The sequence below is a fragment of the Festucalex cinctus genome, chromosome 6, assembly GCF_051991245.1.
Source record: "Festucalex cinctus isolate MCC-2025b chromosome 6, RoL_Fcin_1.0, whole genome shotgun sequence".
Lineage (NCBI taxonomy): Eukaryota > Metazoa > Chordata > Actinopteri > Syngnathiformes > Syngnathidae > Festucalex > Festucalex cinctus.
In genome coordinates, this window is record NC_135416.1 from 29,110,597 (window position 1) to 29,118,446 (window position 7,850).

The following is a 7,850-nucleotide window of genomic DNA, read 5'->3' on the forward strand; positions in this document are numbered from 1 at the left end:
GAGAAGTTTTTAACGAAGCAGCCCCGGTTGTACGTTTAAGCAAGAACGACGAATATTTTTAGGTGTATGAGGGAGCCCAAGACCTACAAAAAAGTCTCTTGGACCCATATGCTAAAATGAACAGGAAGTTGGCTACGAATTTTTGAATGTCCCATTTTTGACTATTTTTGCACATTCACAGGGGGCAGACTTTTGCCCACTTCTCCTACACGTTTCATCTGACTGAGTTAAGACTTGACCTGGACCATGTCAAGACCTGAGCCAACGACAGGGGGAAAAATCTTGACCTTTCGAAATACTATATGATGAAGGCGGGGCATCAAAATTTGTGTTTCGCACTGAAAAAGGATATGCTTAATAACTCCCCGGTACATGCTCCAAAAAATCCCAAACTTGACATGTATGTTTATCGTCAAGGCCTGAAGCTATCTCTATGACAACATTCAGTTATATATGCAGCGCCACCTAGCCCTTGAGGCATAAAAAAAAAATACCCCACATACGGTATTTTGTACAAAAAATGTAAACTCATTCAAAGTGTGATAACTAAGTCATTTATGAATATTCTTTTAGTTTCCACCACTCAAAATGTTCACTGGCATCAGACTTATCCAAACATATATATATTTTTATTTATTTTTGATAGCCTCTGTGGACATTAAAGACCAAATGTGAAGTAAGGTTGGCCAACCATGTTTTTGAGTAATACCAATGGCTAAACCATTGTAAGCATATTTTCGTTATTTTTTTTGACGCAACCCTTTCAGGTTCTTAGTTTAACCCATAGCAACGCCCTTGACAACGAAAATGCTTTTCTTCGACAATCTTCGGAAATTTTCGGAAATGACGTCACACCGGGAAGTCGCGAGAGAAGTCGGCCATTGAACTGCATTGTTTGCATTGCTACTCGGTAAGATGACCCGGCGATGTGTGGTGATGTATTGTTCTCAAGCTAAAGAAAAGTTGTATGAGTGGCCAAAAGATAACAGGGCACGTAAATGGTCAACTTTCATTCGCACGAAGCGAATGAATTTCACGCCATCGTCGAGGAGTGTTCTCTGTTACAAACACTTCGAAGATGCCTGCTTCCTCAACCGGTCTGCTTATAATAATGGATTTGCAAAAAAAGTAAGTATGATTATAATTATTTAGAAAAAAACTTGGAATTTATGGATAGATCACTGATGACTTTGACAAAGCAGAGCTTCCAACAGTTGTGGAATGAACAGTAGAAACTAGCGACGTGAACCGAAAGCTAACGTCTCGGTGCTATTCATATCAACGATGAGTAATAATGGCAGTGAGACAAATTGTTCTGAAAGTAAATTTCAATAGGTTGGCAGCATTGCTTTGTTGATCAAAGAACATGACACGTCCTTTTGAAAAACTTCCAATCATATGTCAATCTTACTGCATTTTATGAGTCATTAAATAATTAAATATTTGGTAAGGCAGGGTTAGATGAAATGTGATAGTTGTTTTTTATTTGTTTTATTTTTTTATTTTTGCCGGTAGGTTTTATAGGTTTTATGAGCGACGAATATTTTTAGTGTCACCTTATGTTTCTGCAGGTTATTGCTCAATACAACTGCTGTCCCAACAATTCACCTGCCTCCACAAGACCAGCAGCAGATTCAAAATCCACCTGCCCAGCGTGCAGCAGCAGCTAACCGAGAAAGGAAGCGAGCCGTAGCTGAGGCTATCACCTCTGCAGCTGCCTCTGAACAAGAAATGGCTGATTACGAGGGTCAGTTATTGCAGGATCAATACTGTTCAAACAGCCAAGATGATGAAGTTATGCCACCACATAGTGTGGATAAAAGTAAGTTAGGCGGAGTTGTTTTTGTCACTATGTACTTACCAGGTATTATTTATATTTTTATTCTTAGAGTTGTTGCTAGTTTAACCTGAAAATATAAATATTGTCATACCTTGTATCAGTAGAACAACCAAACATCTGTCACACGCCAACTAACATTTATAACAAACTAAGGAAATGAAATTCATTTGAAGGTACTGAAGTCAATGTCGCAGTGGTGGAACTCCTGACAAATACCATGTTTGTCAACGATGTCATGAAGATGTCTCACCTCGGACAGACCAGTGGTGTGTAAGCTTTTCACAGTGTGGTGAATCACTTTGCCCCAAAGATGTACAACTTCTCGTACAAAGGAATGAAAAGCAGGTGCGTTTAAGAAAACTTTGATATGTATGAAATGGAGACTATAGTGGTGATGAGGGGGGAAAGTAACGTAATGAAGCACTTGCTTTGAGGCTCCTCTAGATGGTGCTCATGGCTTAAACATAACAGCTAGTGCAATGGAAATTTATTAAATTTCCACTGCATCTGTTCAACCAAAAATGCCATCTCAAAGAATCGAAAAAAACCCTATATATATATATATATATATATATATACATATATATATATATATATATATATAATGTGCTTCTTCAAGTGTGATTTGTCCATGACTAGTAGAACACAAGGATGAAATGTAGAACTTAGAGATATAAAGCTATTTCATCACAATGTGACAATTTCTTTATAAGGCAATTTTTGTTCAATTCCAGAATCATTCTCGCTGCTATGCATTATAATGAAAATGCTGGGAGACCACAGAAAGTGACGAAGGAAGGAATACACTCCTACTGCATCGTTTATCCCAAATATAAGAGTGGTGGCTATTCTCTGAGAAAGATATTGGTGGATGAAACTTATGGTAAGTTACGAAACAAAAACAATTCCAGGCAGATGCATTACTGAGTGTAACCCATATCTCACCCAAATATTTATCATCCCAATTTTTTTTTTTTTGTAGACTATGTGAATGACTGCCTTTCAGAGGCGATGAAAGTGATTGACGTTCCAAATAAGTACAAAACCGAATGATGTGGTAGTCGAGCCACAATTTCTTACAGCAGCAGTGAACAGACCGGACAAGTCAAATGTTATTGCTGAGCACCATACGAGATTCCTCAGGAAATAAAGAATCATATTCCTTGTATTAAGTTGTCCTCATTTGTTTATTCTTATTATGATGCAACCAGTACAAATCACAGTTCTGGAACATTTCTCTGTGAAACACGAAACCCTTTGAATACAGCTGACTCCTCTTCTCCTGGTGGTGGAAAATGTGCCCTGATACAAGACATTGCAACATGCTGGGAGCAGAACACGGTTGTCCAGACCAAGAAACTTCCAGCACCAGCGCACCAATTGTCTGTCGGCAATATGTCTATACTTGGCATCCTGTGGCCCATCAAATGCCTTGCCTTTGTACTGCTGCTTGTAGGTCATCCATGCCACCTATAATCCATATGGGTTCAGGCACACAGCATTGAATCCAGGATGATCAGTGATGCAGTCCAGTACCTGATTGAAGTGTTCCTCTCCTTGTAGACGTAGTCACTACTTCTTGAATTTCATGGCAGCAAACACATTCTACAGCTGTAGGCATTTGCTGGCAATTACCACAAGTACGCCTGAAATTTATATAAAAAAAAAAAAGTAAAATACTGAGCGATGACACCATGAGCAGAAATGTTATTGAACAAGTGTATTGCTATACCAATCAGCCAATAATTCTGTTTATGAAAACATTTGTTTCAAAATATACAAGTACGTGGACGGAATCATGTACAAAAGTAAGAAATAGTCATTGATAAATCTCTAAAGTACAAGTAAAAAAAATAAAAATTGCTGAAAAGAATACTCAAGTACTGAGTAACTGCTTTAAAAACATAGTCTGATTTATTTTATTTTATTTTTTAAATGTCATCAGACAAAAATATAAAATTATGTGCAAATGCTGGCATCTTCAAATCATAAAAAAATACCACTGCCTATATATATATCTTACCCATCTTGTAATTTCGACGGGTCTTGTCTCCATTCCATGTCAGGTGTCTGGGCGCATTATCAGCATCCTGATTAGCATTTGGCTCGTACATGTAAAGTCCAACGTATAAAATGCCAACCTCCTCCTCTTCCTCCAACTCTTTAAAAACTTGGTTCTCCTCATTTTCGCTCAACCTATCGCTGACATCGCTGTCTGAATCGACGTTTGAGTGGCTTTGTATAGCGTCTGTATGGAGCGCTGCCATCGCTGTTCCCGGTGTGACGTATCACTTCCGGGTTTGTCGCCCGCCAGGCTCGAACTTCGGAAAAGCGATTATTTCGTCAAATATATAACATATAAATTATTTTTTCATACTTTATTTGTTGGACAGTGTTTCAATGCTTCAATTGTGACCCTATATGGTATTTTATGAAATTACTTCACATTTGGCCTTTAAAAGCAATATCGTGAATGAAGGATATGCTTAATAACTCCACGGTACATGCTCCAAAAAAAATCCCACACTTGACATGTATGCTTATAATCAAGGCCTGAAGGTATCTCGATGACAACATTCAGTTATAAATACAGCGCCACCTAGCCCTTGAGGCTTATATAAAAAAAAAAAAACCCACATACGGTATTTTGTACAAAAAATGTAAACTCATTCTAAGTGTGATGACTAAGTCATTTATGAATATTCTTTTAGTTTCCACCACTCAAATTGTTCACTGGCTTCACACCGATCCAAACGTATGTACGTTTCCATTTTGTTTTATTCATTTTTGATTGCCCCTTTGGACAATAAAAGTAACATTGTGCAATGAGTACAACGAGCGATGGTGTATATATACACTTTTACAAAAAATACCAATCAGGGCAACTCATTGCCTAAAAATAAAAAAGGACGCTGATTTTTGCAGGTCTTAACAATCACCAAAACCCGTTGAGCTTGACACACACTGGCAAAAAAAATATTCTACATGTAAACGTTTATTATGCCATTTTCAAAGAAATTTTGCTTCCAATATGCCAGTACCCCAACGTGCCAGTACCCTAACGTGCAAGTACCCCAACGTGCAAGGACTCCAACGTGGCCCGGGCTGCGAGGGCCCTTTATAGCTGCTCGCAGCTCTAGTTAGGGCCCGAGCAGCAACCGCTGTGAGGTCCCTATTGTTTTTCGTTCGAATTATTATTATTATTAGGGCCCGAGCAGCGGCGGCGGCGGTGCCGCTGCGAGGCCCTATTGTTTTTGTAGGAATTCTTCTTATTATTCTTCTTTTTCTTCTCCGCAAACAATCGCATTTTTGAGACACTAAACGTGAACGAAAACTCACCAAACTTTACACGCACATCAGGCCTGGCGAAAAATTTGATATTTTAAAGTCGCCATACATGATAACAGAAAAATGGCTCTGTAGCGCCACCTACATAGGTTTAACGGATCCCTGTCCCGCTACGATTGTCCTATGGCTACGAAAATTGTGTGGCACCTGTAGCACATCCAGATGAACAAAAACCTCTTTGATATGTGTACCCTAAAATAGACAGGAAGTGTGGTATGAGTATTTGAATGTCCAATTTTGGCCCATTTTTGCACATTTACAGGGGTCATACTTTTGCCCGCTTCTCCTACACGGTTAACCCGATTGACTTCAAACTTGGGCTGTACCATCTCAACACCTGGGACAACATCATGGTAAAAAATCTAAAGTTTTTGACATACTATATGACGGTGGCGGGGCATCAAATTTACAGTTTCAAAATTCTTACTTAACTAAGCATTGCCGGTGGTACGTTTAATTGAGAGCCACGAAAATTGGTACACATATGTAACAGACTATGATCTACAAAAAAGCCTGTTGGTGCCATATGCTAAACCTAACAGGAAGTCCGCCAGAGGCGAGGCATCAAATTTTGTGTTTCAAAATTCTTATTTAATGAAGCATTCCCGGCTGTACATTTCACCTAGAGTTACCAACATTTGAAGACATATGTAACAGCCCTCAAGGTACAAAAAACTCTTTTTGAACCATATGCTAAACCGAACAGGAAGTCCGCCATTTTGATTTACTTTGGAACGTGTTGCCATTTTTTGGGCCATTTCATAGGGGTCTTATTTTAACGAACTCCTCCTACAGAGTTTATCCGATCATCTCCAAACTTGGTGTGATTCATCTTAAAATGTTGAAGATGAAAAGTTATTGAAAGCTTTTTATTTCGTCGCACGCTGTTGCCGTGGCATGCACAGATTGCGAAGGAAAAAATTCCCTCTTAATGAAGCATTCCCAGTTGTACGAAGCAGCTAGAGCTACGAAAATTTGGAGACAAATTTAACAGCCCACGTTGTACAAAAAAGTCTCTTGGTGCCATGTGCTAAACCCAACAGGAAGTCCCGTAGGGGCCGGTCATCACATTTTGAGGTAAAAAACTCCTCTTTAACGAAGCATTCCCGGTTGTACGTTTCACCTAGCGCTATGATAATTTAGAGGCATACATAAGAGCCCACGATGTACAAAAAAGTCTCTTGGAACCATCTGCTAAACCAAACAGGAAGTCCGCCATTTTGATTTACGTTGGGATTTGTAGCCATTTTTTGTGGCCTTTTTTAGGGGTCATATTTTAACGAACTCCTCCTCCAAAATTTATCCGACTGTCTTCAAACTTGGTGTGCTTCATCTTAAGATGTTTAAGATACAAAGTTATCGGAAGTTATTTATTTTGTCGCACGCCGTTTCATGGCGATGGATTGTTTGCCAAGTAAAATGCTGCTTTTTTTTTTTTGGTCTAAACATGTGCAAAAACTCATGAAACTTTACACACACATCAGGCTTGTCATAAGCATGAATATTTTAGAGATTTCTTATTAAATTTGCAATAAATGCTTCAATAGCGCCCTCTAGACATTTTTATGAAGTCTTTCCGATTATATGATTCAGCTAGATGTGTGAATATTGGCAGGCATGCCTAATATATTCAAAAAGTATTCTATATAGCCATGTGCCAATCCATTTTGATTTTATTTTGTTAATTGTGCATCATTTTTGGCCTTTCCATGAAACTTTACAAACACAAAGCATGGCAAAAACGTTTAAAATTTAGATGGTTTCCTATTTGACAGTACCCCAACATGCCAGTACCCCGACGTGCAAATACCCCAACGTGGCCCGGGTTGCGAGGGCCCTTTATAGCTGCTCGCAGCTCTAGTTATTATTATTATTATTATTATTATTATTATTCTCCGTAAACGATCGCATTTTTGAGTACCTAAACATTCACGAAAACTCACCAAACTTTGCACACTCCTCAGGCCCGGCGAAAAATTTGATATTATGAAGTCGTCATAACAACGCGACTCTATAGCGCCCCCTAGCGTAGAAAAATAAAAACCAAGCCTGGCACGTTTGAGCTAGAGCAACGAAAATTGGCAGGCACGTGTAGCACCCCGAGACGCACAAAAAAGTCTATTGGGACCATGTAGCTAAAATGTACAGGAAATGAGCTATGAATTTTTTTATGTCCAATTTTGGCCTATTTTGGCACATTCACTGTGGTCATGCTTTTTCCCCCTCTGCAAACATTTTTCATCCAATTCACATCAAACTTGGCATTTATCATCTCAAGACCTGAGAGAACAACTGGGCAAAAAGTCTTGCCTTTTCGAAATACTATATGATGGGGGCGGGGCATCAAATATTGTCTTTAAAATTTCATTTGTCCAGAAAGAGCAAATGCTTAATAACTCCCATGTTCAAGCTCCAAAAAATCTCAAACTTCTCAGGCAACGTAATAGTCACGGCCTGAAAACATCTATATGATAAAATTCAGTTATACATATAGCGCCACCTAGTGGTGACAATAAATGTCATACTTTACGTTTTTAGCTACTGCGCTGAGCTCGTTGAAGGGATCCAGTTGAAAGTTGGTCAGAAAAGCCTTAAGATGTTGATCATGCCCAACACCGAATATTGTAACTTTTCGCCAAAGGGCGTGGCCGCTACGGTGCCG

At 39.0% G+C, this 7,850-nt stretch overlaps 2 long non-coding RNA genes across 5 annotated transcripts; one reads left to right on the forward strand and one right to left on the reverse strand.

Annotated features, from left to right (window-relative positions):
- The first annotated feature begins 672 nt into the window (after nucleotides 1-672).
- Nucleotides 673-3,008, forward strand: LOC144020800 (uncharacterized). 4 transcript variants are annotated; one of them, XR_013283975.1, is made up of 5 exons: nucleotides 673-910; nucleotides 1,572-1,747; nucleotides 2,014-2,185; nucleotides 2,575-2,723; nucleotides 2,823-3,008. It is a non-coding gene; the product is annotated as an uncharacterized LOC144020800 (long non-coding RNA). The 4 variants fall into 4 exon arrangements; XR_013283976.1 differs by lacking the exon at nucleotides 673-910 and adding an exon at nucleotides 1,111-1,128; XR_013283974.1 differs by lacking the exon at nucleotides 673-910 and having other exon boundaries at nucleotides 1,178-1,747.
- Nucleotides 2,862-4,312, reverse strand: LOC144020802 (uncharacterized). Its single transcript, XR_013283977.1, has 3 exons — nucleotides 3,864-4,312; nucleotides 3,377-3,486; nucleotides 2,862-3,310 (listed from the first exon to the last, which is right to left on the reverse strand). It is a non-coding gene; the product is annotated as an uncharacterized LOC144020802 (long non-coding RNA).
- Nucleotides 4,313-7,850: the final 3,538 nt, after the last annotated feature.